This window comes from Mesocricetus auratus, unplaced genomic scaffold, assembly GCF_017639785.1.
Source record: "Mesocricetus auratus isolate SY011 unplaced genomic scaffold, BCM_Maur_2.0 Super-Scaffold_100046, whole genome shotgun sequence".
Classification (NCBI taxonomy): Eukaryota; Metazoa; Chordata; class Mammalia; order Rodentia; family Cricetidae; genus Mesocricetus; species Mesocricetus auratus.
In genome coordinates, this window is record NW_024429223.1 from 3357865 (window position 1) to 3371362 (window position 13498).

The 13498-nt window shown below is 51.4% G+C and overlaps 1 long non-coding RNA gene across 1 annotated transcript; it reads right to left on the minus strand.

Moving 5' to 3' along the window:
• Positions 1-1842: 1842 nt before the first annotated feature.
• LOC121136006 lies at positions 1843-11269 on the minus strand. The gene is made up of 2 exons (XR_005873127.1): positions 11044-11269; positions 1843-2560 (listed from the first exon to the last, which is right to left on the minus strand). It is a non-coding gene; the product is annotated as an uncharacterized LOC121136006 (long non-coding RNA).
• Positions 11270-13498: the final 2229 nt, after the last annotated feature.

A 13498-nucleotide genomic window follows, 5' to 3' on the forward strand; every position in this document is an offset into this window, starting at 1 on the left:
GTCACCCAACCACACCTGGCTCTGTCAGTACTCCTGAATCCTGGCTCTCTCTTCTTGAGGCAGGAACCTTTGGGCAGGGCCTGTCTCGTTTTCTTCCCCATGGGAAAACTCTAGCAGAGAACCCAGCAAGGATCTGAGCGTAAAGCCAGCATGGTACCTTACAATAATAACCAGACAGGACTTTCTCGTCCAGAGAGATGCTTTTGGTTTTGAAGTTCTGAGTCCCCAAAGGGAAGTTTTCTGACTCTTGTTAATGGAGTGATCACACTGAGAAAGAAAACAGGTGATTCTGCTAAAATTGTGCAACAAACATCTTCCTAATTAAAGTTCCCAGGATGGCAAATTTCTTGCTCCCAGATGAAAAGCAAGGTTTCTGCCAAATTGTAAGGCAGTTGTCTGTCACTATGTAACCGCAGAATGGAGACTGTTTTGTAAAACAACTGCTTGATGGTTGAAAACAATGGAAATCTAGTAAGTAACCAAGAGGGACTGTTTTGTAAAATAACTGCTTGATGGTTGAGAACAATGGTAATCTAGTAAGTAACCAAGGGGGGCTGTTTTGTAAAACAACTGCTTGATGGTTGAGAACAATGGAAATCTAGTAAGTAACCAAGGGGGACTGTTTTGTAAAACAACTGCTTGATGGTTGAGAACAATGGAAATCTAGTAAGTAACCAAGGGGGACTGTTTTGTAAAATAACTGCTTGATGGTTGAAAACAATGGAAGTCTAGTAAGTAACCAAGGGGGACGCTCACTGATACAATTGTGACATGACTATTGCAACAGTAACCAGCCATAGCTTTTCTTGAGACAGGATCTCATTGTGTAACTGAAATCCTTTCTGGCTTGAGCTCCCTGTGGAGACCAGGCTGGCCTTGAACTCAAAGAGACCTGCATGCCTCTGTCTCCCAAGCACTGGAATTAAAGTTGTGAGCCACCAGATCTGGCTCCCAACTACTTTCGGATTAGAGTTGAAGCCTGCACCACGGGAGGGGAACTCTTGCTTGGCACTGAACACCTGGTAAAGAACCCATGGCCCCTACTGTTGTTTTTGCTAAGGACGTCTTGTCAAACTGCTGTCTAAGGTACGTATGTTCATGTCCGCGGATGAGGTGATGCTCTCAGCTTTGGCCAGAGAAGTTTCTTTTCGAGTTGGATGGTGATAAACACAGACATTTACAACTGGTCAAAGTACGAGGAATAAATAAATGGCTCTAAGTGCTCTATCGCTCAGCCCCTAAAGCTCGGGAGCTGTTGTAGGAGAGCAGGTTGAAGACTGTAAGAGCTGGAGGGTGGGGAGGAGGACTTCGAAACAATGTCTACTGAGATAGCATGGACATTGTACTCGATTGTAAACTCAGCAGCTCCAACTGCCTGTGCTCGGGGTGCAGAAGACTGGGCTTGTCGAGACTTCATCACGGATGGAGGAAAAGGTCAAGAGGCTCTGCCTCTCCCTGAGGGATTGCTGGCAATCAGCAGTTGGGGGAGGCAGATCTGAAGCTGTTTTCTTCAGTGGTGTAGCCACTGCTGAGTTACATGTGCTAATAATCTCTCTTCCCGTTCCACGCAAGCAACTCTAAATTTGGTGGCTGTCTCTCTCTGTCTCTGTCTCTGTCTCTGTCTCTCTCTGTCTCTCTCTCTCTCTCACACACACACACACACTTAGGTATGCACACTCACAACACACACACTCACAACACACACACTCACAACACACACATGCCCATGCTCTCACAGCATCCAAGTAGGAGGGGGCTTGTTGGGAAGGGGGACTTCAATGGGAGAAGGAGAGGAGAAAGAAGAGAATGGGGAGAAAATGACCAAAACTCATTACATACATGTTTAAGATAGTCAAAACAAATTGTATGTGCGCGAATATGGTTAGAAAGGACTGGCCGTCCAATGGTAGAGCGCTTCCTAGAATTCCCCAGTGGGATGGGGGTGTGGCTGGTAGAGCCAACCAGGAATGAGAGCTGAGTCTCCGTCCCTGGATCCAGAGGGAAAGAGAGGAGAAAGGTACTTAACATCATCATGTTTTGCCCCCAGAGTATTCACAAGGCGGGCTTCGTTTCCTCCCTTGTCAGGCAAAGATGGAAGCTTCGAAGTGGGCTGCTGACCGTGAGAGCCTAGTGCCAGCTGGAATGCCTGCCTGGGTCGGCTTGCTCCCTCTGACCTATCAGACGGCTACACGGTTTGATGCCTCTCCCTCCCTCACGCACGACGCACGTTCTTCTCAAAACACCGTTCCAGCTTAAAAATAAAAAAAAAAAAAAGTGAGCGGGACAGATTTTCATCAGCGCATACGAAATGAAGCGCCGACCCGCAGATGTCCCGATCAGCCCCTCTAATCTGCTATCCGGTCGGTCCCCATAACAATACAGTGCGGGAGGCGCCTGTACGCTTCGGGGGTAGGAATCCAGGTCCAGAGGCCAGACCACAGCTGACAGACTGAAGAGCTCATCTTAGACACCACGTCTGTGGGCTCTTGACGCGGTAATCTCCGCTCCCCAGGCAGCTGAGAAGTTGGTTTTCGGGGGCCCCTTGGTTTGGAGGTAGCATCTGTGGAGCAAGAGGGGAGACCAGAGGCGTCACTTCCATAACTTCACCCCATGTCTCTTTGACCTTTCCCTATCTCTGGGGACTTTGCTCCAGCATGCTGTCTGTGGGCAGGGGACAGATGGAACCTTTAATGGTGGGAGAGGACCACTCAGTGATCCTGTGAAGGCCAGGGTCCCGGCATTTCCTTAGATGCTTCTGGGAGCTTCGGTACTCTATAGGAGCCCGAGTATATGGAAGGCGTCTGTCACAGGATGCTCTCCTGGTACTTCCTGCCAGCAGTGTAACTTCACCTTCAGGTAGGGAGAAAGGGAACATCCAGGTGGGTGTGCTTGGGCTGCCAGAAAAATTCCATAGACTGAGTGGTTTAAACAACAGAAATGTATAACTCTAGAAGCCAGAAGACCTAAGGTCAATGTTCCAAAATGCTCAGGTTCTAGTGGGGTCTGTCATCTTGACTTGTCTTATGCTCACTTGGCAGAGAGAGTTCCAATTCTGACATCTTTTCTTATGAGGGCACTAACCCCACAGAGGGTCCCATCCTGGTGGCCTCTTCTAAACCTAGTTGTCTCCCCAAGGCTCCATTTCCAATGTCTATCCCTAACACATGGGTGATGGGGAAGACCTGTGTATATGTCAATAAAGCACTGTTGGCCAATAGGGAAGCAAGATAGGTGGGACTAGGAGTCCAGGAGGAGGGAGAAACACAGGGAGTCAAGATGTAGCTACCATAGTGATAAGAAGCCCAGAAACTTCTCCGGTAAGAGAAATACTTAGATTAACAATTATGAAATAAATACTTAAGTCAGAGCTAGCCAGTAAGAAACAAGCAAGGCCAACAGCTTCATAATTAATACAGCGTCTTGTGTGTTTTTTGGGGACTACAATGCGGCAGAGCCCAGGTGACTGGTGGGGGAAAACCAAAGTGGCTGGCAAGGAAAAAGGCTTCTCTCTACACATGGGGTACCAATATATGAATTTGGGGGTGTGCGCTACTGTCCCTAGAGCTGGCTTTTTCCTGTTTAGACAAGTCCCTTTGTCTCTTCCAATCCTTGCTCTGCAGTCTGTTCTGCTTCCTCTCAGGACTCTGCAATTAAAGGACTCTCCATCTAGCCCGCTGAGAAAAGATGGCCCCAAGTGGACTCCATAGTTTCCCATGTGAGCTTAGCCAGGTAGAGAGCTGGAGGTCCTCATCTGAGAAAATGTCCAGACACCCAGAAGTCCAAGCCCAACTGTGCTCACATCATTAAGTGTCCTCTGTGCCTTTTCAACTTCCTAAATTAAATTCTCTTTAAACAAGCAAAAGTTGAACTTTGTACGTCTAGTTACTGGACGTGGAGATTTGACAGAAACCTGTGTTGGTCAGTTTCCTGTTGACTGTAACAAAATGCTTTAGAGAGGCAGACTTGTAAGTACAGGAGGTTGGTTTCTGGCTCACAGTTAGGAAAGCCCGGTCCATGGTTGATTAAATTCCACGGCTTTGGACTTGTGGCCAGGAAGCAGACCACAGCAGGAATGCACGGCCCAGCAGAATCACTCACCTCACAGACAGGAAGCAAAAGAGATTAAGGAAGGAACTTAGGGTCCCACTCACCCCTCCCTCCCTCCTTCCTTCCTCCCTTCCCTCCCTCCCTCCCTCTGTCTCTGTCTCTGTCTCTGTCTGTCTGTCTGTCTCTCTCCCTCCCTCCCTCCCTCCCTCCCTCCCTCCCTCCCTCTCTCTCTCTCTCTCTCTCTCTCTCTCTCTCTCTCTCTCTCTCTCTCTCACACACACACACACACACACACACACACATACTTCTACATAGCCCTGGCTGTCCTGGCACTCACTCTGTAGACCAGGCTGGCCTCAAACTCACAGAGATCCACCTGCCTCTGCCTCCCGAGTGCTGGGATTACAGGTGCGTGTTACCATGCGTGGCTTCTCCCACTCTTTTCAAATGACACACCCCCGGTGACTTAGTCTTCCCAGGAGGTCCCATCCTCTTGAAGGCTCCATGGCTCTCACTAGCACCACCCTCAGGACCAATCCTTTAACACATAGGCCTTTGGGAGACATTCAAACGTCCGCACTGACAAGGCCACGGCCCCACACTCCCCTGCACGGCAGCGGCCAGTCTCTCTACCCCAATCCCTGTGCCTCCGAGAGACCCAGAGATGCTAGAACTTTCTCCCTGAGACCCAGCCACTCCATGTCTGCTAGGACCTCACCTTTTGTATTGCAAATGGCGGTGGGTACAGGTGGAGGCTCGGGTACCCCCTCCCTACCCTACCTAGAGTGGTGGGCCTGTACCCTGGAGCGAAGTGGGCGTGTCCAGGCCCCAGAACTTCTCCCGGACTAGAGATTCCTGGAGACTGATTTGTTCCTGAACAGTCTGGACTCAGATGTTTCCCTTAGCTGAGCCAAAGCTCTCCAGAGCCACCATTGGGCCCTTCCTCGAGGCTCCCTGACTGCACTTTTGTGTACATGTCTGCCTTCAACACCCTGGGATATGAGCAGCAGTCCTGGGCCTTTCTGGAACCTTCTTCTTAAATCCTACGGCCCTGCGGAGGTGTCCCTTTGTTCGCACCTGCCCAGTGGCTTATGAGATAAGCAGTCACGCCTGGGCCTGGACGGTCCCCGTGTTCACACCTGCCAGGTAAGCTTACGGGATAAGCAGTCACGTCTGGGCAGGACACCTCCCCAGAGCAACGTGGCCCGTGCGTGTGAACTGCTCAGGTTGGCCTAGAAACAAAGCTCTTGGACAACTGCTCTGCGAATTAGACGTTGTCCCCAGAACCCCCCGGAGCAGGCCTGGGGGTCAGGGATGGGTTTCATCTGAGATGAAGTGCTCACACATAGGAAAGCCAGTACTTCCTGCTTTTGCTTGGGTTGGGTACGGTGGCACCCAGGTGGCTAAGTCAAGCTTATAATCATGCGGGGGGGAGCTGGAGAGATGGCTCCGCCGTCAAAGGCTAGGCTCACAACCAAAAAATATAATCGCACCAAGGGTTGCTTACTGCTATCTTTCTGAAAGTCAAGACTTAGAGGGATTGGGTAATTTGGCCACGGTCACCCAGCACAGCTGTTGTAGAGAAGGGTTCAAAGCCAGACAGACCTGGAGCCCCAAGCTCATGGGAGCACTCCAGTTGGCCTGTGCCACCTCTGTTGTCCTCATACATGTGGTGTGTAGGCTCAAATGGCAGGCAGAGGAGTGAGAGGTGTGTGTGTGTGTGTGTGTGTAACCAGGAGTAGAATCCAGAGTAGGGCATTACAGGTGTTAGACAGGTTCTCTGAGACCCCCGAGCTTCATACCGTATCTTGGGGTTCTGTGTTTTGTTTTGTCTTACAGGATCTTGCCACGCAGCCCAGGCTGACCTTGAACTCCAGCTCCTCCAGCCCCAAGCCTTCCCAAGGGCTGGGATTACAGGTCTGCACCCCCAGATCCAGTGCCACGTAGTGACAATTGAGAAGGATCATGCCTTATCCTCTCTGAAATGAGCTGTCACTCTGCAGCTCCGCCAGTGTGACAATCGTCAGATGCAGAGTGCGCAGGACGGGGAGCCCCCGAGGGCTGAGGAGCCAACAGAGCAGCTACGACACGGCGCTCATCGCGCCTGGGTGCTTGAAGCTGATGGGCAGTGACTCTCGGAACGCCTGGATTCCGACCGCCGCCTGTGTTCCCCGCCCCTGCCCCGTGGAGATTCCACTGCGTGCCCATAAGGGCCTCTTGCGCCGGCCTAGATAGCCAGAGAGTAACCCTTCACACTTGATAAAATAATATCACGAGTCCCAAGGGACACGCTTGCCCTAAAGACTGTCAGCTGAGGCCCGGTGCCTCCTGCTGAAGGGGAAACGCCCAGTTTGAGAATACCCCCCAAGACCCCGGTGAGTCAGTCAGTGAGGCGCGGGGATGCTCACCCGTGATTCCAGCACTCTGGAGACAGAGGCAGGAGGATCGTGGATTTGAGGCCGGGCTGGGCTATGTAGGGAAACCTTGTGTCAAAAATAAACAAAGCTGGCCATGGTGGTGCCCGGCGCTGGGGAGGCAGAGGCAGAGGCAGGCGGATCTCTGTGAGTTGAAGGCCAGCCTGGTCTACGAGCAAGTTCCAGGACAGCTGGTGCTACACAGAGAAACCCTGTCTCAAGACAACCAAATCAATCCAAACAAACAAACGCACAAAAAGAAATCTCCGCCCTCCATTCCTGAGCCCACTGACCCTCCTTCACCTCCCCAGATGCCCCTTTACACGGCTAGACAGTGCCCCAACCTTGGGTCCCCTGCCTGCTGCCACCTTCTTCAGTTTCCTGCCTACCCTGACTCCAGGCCAGAGGCCAGGATCTCTGACAGCGACCAGAGACAGTGGCCGCAGATGATTGAAGCCCCTGTTTCCCTCACACACGGAGTGAGCGTAATTAATCAGGAAGCAATTAATTCAGATGCCAGCGGCATGTCACCCCGAGAGACGGGGCTATCTCACAGGGCTGGGCCAGCAGCACATGACCCCAAGAGACAGGCTATCTCACAGGGCTGGGATTCAACCAGGATTTTTCAGTATCAAATGTTGCATAGGAGGTATTAAAATTGGCCCCAAATCACATCTGCTGGCCTTCAGAACCCCAGTCCCCCTAAAACTCCTTGAGCTTTCAGCCGGTGGTGCTTTGAAGCTCAGGGATGATGCCGTGCCTGTGGTCTGTTACCCATCATCCTCTGAGGTGGGAGGGGCCGAGGACCATGGGCAGGGCGGGGATGACGGTGGCTGGGCCCTGGATGCACCTATCAGCACGTGCCTGCACTTCTGGAGCGGGCGTGGCTCGGGAGCTCAGAGCCGGATCGGGCACGGCGGCAAGCAGGACGACGTGAGCTCGAATCCAACTCTTCCCAAAGCCCCGTAGTAGCCACTCTTCTGGTGGCTGCGGCAAAGCACCCCGGCAGGAGCAACTTAAGAAGGAAACGATTTATTTTGGTCTTTGATGAAATTATCGCCCATGTTGGGGAGGAAGTCACTGTGGCAGGAGCACTCGAAGCAACTGGACACACTGTGACCCCAGACAGGAGGCTGAGAGGTGAATTCTGCTGCCCTGCTCCTTTTTACTCATCCCGGGACTCCAGCCCGTGGTGTGGGGGCTCCCACTTTCAGGGTGGGTGTTCCCTCTCTGGAGACACACCCAGGCTTGGATTTCCTAAGAGATTTGAGTTGCGTGAAGTTGACAGTCAAGGTCAGCCGTCACAGCTGGGAGGGACCCACACCTTTAATCCCAGCACCTGCAAGGTGAAACAGTCCCGTTTCTGTGAGTTCAAGGCTAGCCTGGTCTACGTAGAGACCCTGACTTAAAAAAAAAAAAGAAAGAAAGAAAAATCACAACTCCACCAGGAAGTTGGGGTGAGGGTGTCCTTACTATGGCTGGGTTAAGGGACATGGTGACTGTCCATTGCAGACAGGCACTTTAACAGGCAGAACCCCACAAAGATCTCATGGGCTGAGACCAGACCATTCACAGCAGCACATCTGTTGGGAGCCTGAGGTGGGGTACGCCAGAGATCTCCCTCAAGGGGATCCTGGCTAATGGCTGCCCCGAGGTGGCCCAGCTCCAGCCTCCTCAATCCCCAATCCCTGGGAGACACTGGGAAGGCTTCATGGCAGTTGCGGTTACTTGTACCCCTCTGAAGGAACCCGTGAGAGCCACGTGACCCAAAGCTGCTGTGGCCATCCATGTCGGGGTTAATCGAACATGTCTCGAGCATGGTGTCTGCCCCAGCACGGAAGACATGTGGCTTGCCGGGGGAAGAGATGGACCAGCACGTAAAGGTGCCTGCGGCTAACCCCAGCTATCTGAGATGGGTTCCTGGACCTGCATGGTGAGAGAGAACTAACCCCTGCAGGTTGTTCCCTGACCTCATGCGTGCTGTGATACATGCATGCACACGCGCGCGCGCGCGAGCACACACACTAATTAATTAATAATTAAAACAACACAGCCAGCAGATGCGTGTGGAGATGCTCCCCCCACCCCCAGACAGCTCAGTGGCTCTGAGGATTGCTTGCTGCTCTTCCAGAAGTGGGGAAGGAGTCAACATTTCCAAGGCCCACATTTGGTGGCTCACAAACTCCTGTGACTCCAACTCAAAGGATCCAGTGCCCTGTTCTGTCCTCCACAGGTGTTGTACACACGTGACATTCCCACAGTCACACACATAAACAAATTTAAAAAAATAAGCCTAGTGTTGGCAGCCCACGCCTTTAATCCCAGCACTCGGGAGGCAGAGGCAGGCGGATCTCTGTGAGTTCGAGGCCAGCTTGGTCTACAGAACGAGTTCCAGGACAGCCTCCAAAGCAATACAGAGAAATCCTGCCTCGAAAAACAAAAACAAACAAAACAAAATTGTGTAGACGAACCCGGAGGTCACCGTGCTGAGTGAAGCCAGCCGGATGCAGAGAGCCCCGAGGGTGTAGTCTCACTCACACGCAGGACAGGAAATCATCAGACTCTCAGACACAGGTAGACTGGGGGCCACCAGGGGCTGGAGAGGGGAAGGAGAAGCCGGGAGGTGGTGGTCAGGGTTCAAAGTCAAAGTGAGTCCAAAGCAGGTTCTGCAGACCAATGATGCCGCATGACTCCAAGAGCTGACAGCGCCGAGACCGAGATTGGTGAGAGCTGTTCTTAACCACCCAAGAGTCAAAAACTGAAACAGCAGCGCAGAAACGGGGAGGAAAGCTTGGAAGGGAATAAGATGTGCTCTTGGGCTTGGCGAGTAAAAGTTTAAAAGTTTTTTTTTTTTAAAGAAGTACGTCGGGGTCGGGAGAGGTGGCTTGGTGACTAGGAGCCAGCACAGTCTGCGCTTCCGGAAGGTCCGGACATTGGGTTGCAGCACCCATGCATGCCCCGTGACTTAACAACCACCTACAACTCCAGCTCCAGGGGACCTGAGACCGGATGCAGTCTTTTGGCTTCCACACACCATGAATCTCTCCTGCTGCCGAGCCTTCTGAGGCATGGTCCGGGGGAAGCTGACCCTTGATCTGGGCAAGGAATTTGCTGAAAGCCTCCAGCACGGCGCGTCTGCCCTCCGCACCAACAAACGGCTACCGTGTCGGGAAGCCCTGCCGCAGGTTCACCGTGAGGATGGCGAGGATCCGATGGCAGTCTCAGGACTCAACATCCCCACACACGGGTGGGGGAGAGCCGTGCCCAAGGTGTGCATAGGAGCGAAGACTCCAAGTCTCCCTGGTGTGGGGACCTTGGGCTCAGGCTAAATTTACGCCCCACCCTCTCCCTGTGGTTGGCACCTGTAACTTTTGCAACCTTAGATTTGGCACCCGGGTTGCTGGGCCCATGCAGAAGGACGTACGTGACAGAGCCCTCAGCCCCGTGTGTGGGTCTTCGGAAGCCTCGGCGACGGTGAGAACACATCTTCCTGCGCCCGATGTTGGTTTCGCACTTGCTCCTTAGCCATGGACGAAGACTTGAACTCCTGACCTTCCTGTGCCCCCTCTCCCGGAGTGTTGGGGTTGCGGGCATGTGCCAACATGCCCACCCAGCTCCTCCAGCTATTTCAAGATCTTAACAGAGCAGGGGACTATTGCGCAATCTGACTGTGCTTTCCGGGTGTGATTTAGACAGGATGGTTTGCCTTTTGTGCGACGAGCAGGAAAAGTTCCAGTTTAATTCGGCGGCTCTTTCCACTCTGGTTTTGCTCCTTTTTGAAACAGGATCTGGCTGCATTGCCCGGGACAGCCTTATACCCCCCCCCCAGGGCTTGGCTTCTGTGAGTGCTGATGTCACAGACTCACATGAACCTCTCCCCCTGGCCTCTTTTTTGGGGGGGCGGGGGTTCCAGGCAGGGTTTTTCTGGCTTGGGAGGCTGTCCCGGAACTCGCTCTTGTAGCCCAGGCTGGTTTGGAACTCACAGAGATCCGCCTGCCTCTGCCTCCCGAGTGCTGGGATTAAAGGCGTGCGCCACCAACGCCCGGCTCCCCCTGGCTTCTTAAAGCTGGACTTTTAGTGTTAATGATTTCAGAAACCCATGAAGTTTAGGGAGGGAGCAATGGTCTTGGCCTGAGAAGGGTCAGTTAAGAGTTTGCTCACAGCCCTTTGATGGAACAGCAGTGGGTCCCCCATGATTCTGCTGGTTCCTAACCCCTAGAGCAAGACCAGGACCAGGGAGGGGTAAGAGGTAAGAGAAACACTTGCTGGGAAGGAGGGGGCAGCGTCTGGCTGTCTTCAAGCCAGCAATCAGCTAAATCATTTTTAATGTAACGTTAAAAAAAAATAGCCAGGAGGCGGTGGCGCACGCTTTAATCCCAGCACTCGAGAGACAGACGCAGGTGGAGCTCTGTGAGTTCGAGACCAGCCTGGTCTACAGAGTGAGTTCCAGGACAGCCAGGACTATACAGAGAAATCTTGTCTCAAAAAAAAAAAAAACAAAATAAATAAATATAAAATAAAATAAAAATAAAAGCTTACATACACACCACCGGCAATACTTCATCCTCGTACATGTGCCTACCTGTCTGAGGTTTTCTGGCTCGTGGCATTCTCCTTTCCCAGGTCTAAGAGAAGCAAGGAGGCCCTGTGGACCTGCCTTCTACCTGCATGGCAAGGATCAAGGAAGCCTTTCTACACACCACTGTGGTGTGTGTGAGTGTGTGTGTGTGTGTGTGTGAGAGAGAGAGAGAGAGAGAGAGAGACAGACAGACAGACAGACAGACAGAGAGGGAGAGGGAGAGGGAGAGACAGACAGACAGAGAGGGAGAGAGAGACAGACAGAAAGGAAGAGAAAGAGACAGACAGACAGAGAGGGAGAGAGAGGGAGAGAGAGACAGACAAAGAGAGAGAGAGAGAGAGAGAGAGAGAGAGAGAGAGAGAGAGAGATTGAGAGTTTGCATTCTGTTGCTATGATAAACACTGTAACTAGCAGCAGCTTGGGAAAGGAAGGGCTATTTCAGCTTACATTTTGTAATTCATCAGGGCAAAAACTCACGGCAGGCAGGAACCTGGAGGCAGGAACAGAAGCTAAGGCCATGGAGGGACGCTGCCTCCTCTCTTGCACCCCCTGGCTAGCTCCGCTTAATTTCTTATGCCATGCAAGACTTTTGCCTGGGGTGGCATCGCCCCAGTGAGCTGGACCCTCCCACATCAATCATTGATCAAGAAAATGTTCACAGTCGTACCTACAGGTGTTTTGATGAAGGTATTTTCTCAGTCAAAGCTCATCTGCCCAGATGTTCTTCTAGCTTGTGTCAAGTTGGAAACAGGAAAAAAAAAAAAACCCCAGTGAGGGCAGTGTATGTATATGTCTGTGTGCTTTAGTATTTCTGACTCCTGGATAGCCCTGTTGAGGTGATGTGAGGTTTGGACCCACTGTAAAACCATGGAAGGAAGGGGAAGGAAAGGGAGCAGAAGACTGAGTGGGCCTGCAAGGTGTTCTGCATGACGCCTCTCTGAAAGTCCCTGTGGATCTGCAGAGAACAGCGTTTTATCTCAAAGCACCTTTACTCTGCTGCACAGTCTACGCAGTCGCTGCCTGGACAATGCAGGTTCCAGTCCACACGGTGCCCCTCCAGAAGCCCAGTGTCTCAGGAACTTGGCGTGGAAGCTTAGCTGATCAGGTCTTATGCACAAAGTGTCCCGACGTGTGAGACCACAGAGGACATTCCACATTCAAACCATAACAATATTTAAAAATCGGACGCGATGAATGATGATTCAGCTACAGACATGTATTCAACCGCCTGCCTCATCAACGCATTGTAGTCTCTAGAGCCTCCTTGTGTAGCCCCGACGACAGTCATCAAGCTTGCAATCCCCCTGCCTCAGCCTTCCAAACCCTCGGATTACAGGCTTGCCTCACCCTATCTGGCTCTTGGTATGAGTGTGCGTGTGTGTGTGTGTGTGTGTGTGTGTGTGTGTGTGTACACATATGTGTGCATGTGTGTGGAGACCAGAGGAAAACCTCAGTGGTCAATCCTCTGAGTGCACCATATTTTTTTGGTTTTTGAGACAGGGTCTCTCAATGGCCCAGCACTGACCGATTAAGCTTAGCGGTTGGCCAGGGAGAGCCCCAGGAGTCTGCCCGTTTGAACACTTCACTACATTACAAGCACTAGCTGTCATACCTAACATATTTTACATGGAGATCATATTCAGGGCCTTACGCTTGCGTGGCAAGCATCTCACTGGCTGAGACACCTCATCAGCCCCTCTTCTTCATATTAAAAACAAATGAGACCGAACATGGAACTGTGATAGGCTACCTGTAGCCAGTTATTGGTGAGGTGTGTGTGGACTCACCACTGAGGGTCCTGGTAAAGACAGTCGGGGGTGGGGTGGGGGACAAACAGGACATCCAGAGAGGACAGAAACACAGTTTCCAAGAGAAACCACAGTGGAGACCGGAAGTCAAATTTTGTGTCGAGTTTTCATACAAAGAACACTTTTGAAATATGGATTCTGTAATTTATTATCTTTAATAACGTTCTTTAAATTATTACTAACAATGCCACCCAGGTGCGCAATGCCATAGAAATCCTTCCTACCCATAGACTTCATTTTAGAATGCCTCAATTTCTCAGCACCTGCCCAAAAATAGTAACTTTTCCGCTCAATGGTATATTAATGCAGAATAAAAGTACAGATGCTTCAAAAAAATTTCTTCCAAGCACAAAAGGAGATGGTTTTCAACAGATAATTTTCCATATTTACATATTTTACCTTAAGCATTTTGTAGACTGTGCCTACTGGTGAATGGATAAGATTCTCTTTTTCCACGCCTTCAAAATGAACCAGTTTGGCTTCTAAGCCGTTGCAAAAACGGAAATGAATTCGAACTTTTTTTTTTCCACTTCATTTTCGCATCTTCACGTTTCCTTATTTCACATGGTTTAAAATAAAAATGCCTCCGGCATTATTTTTCCTTTCTCAAGAGCAAAGTGAACGTGACTTTTCGGAAGGGTCACGGGATG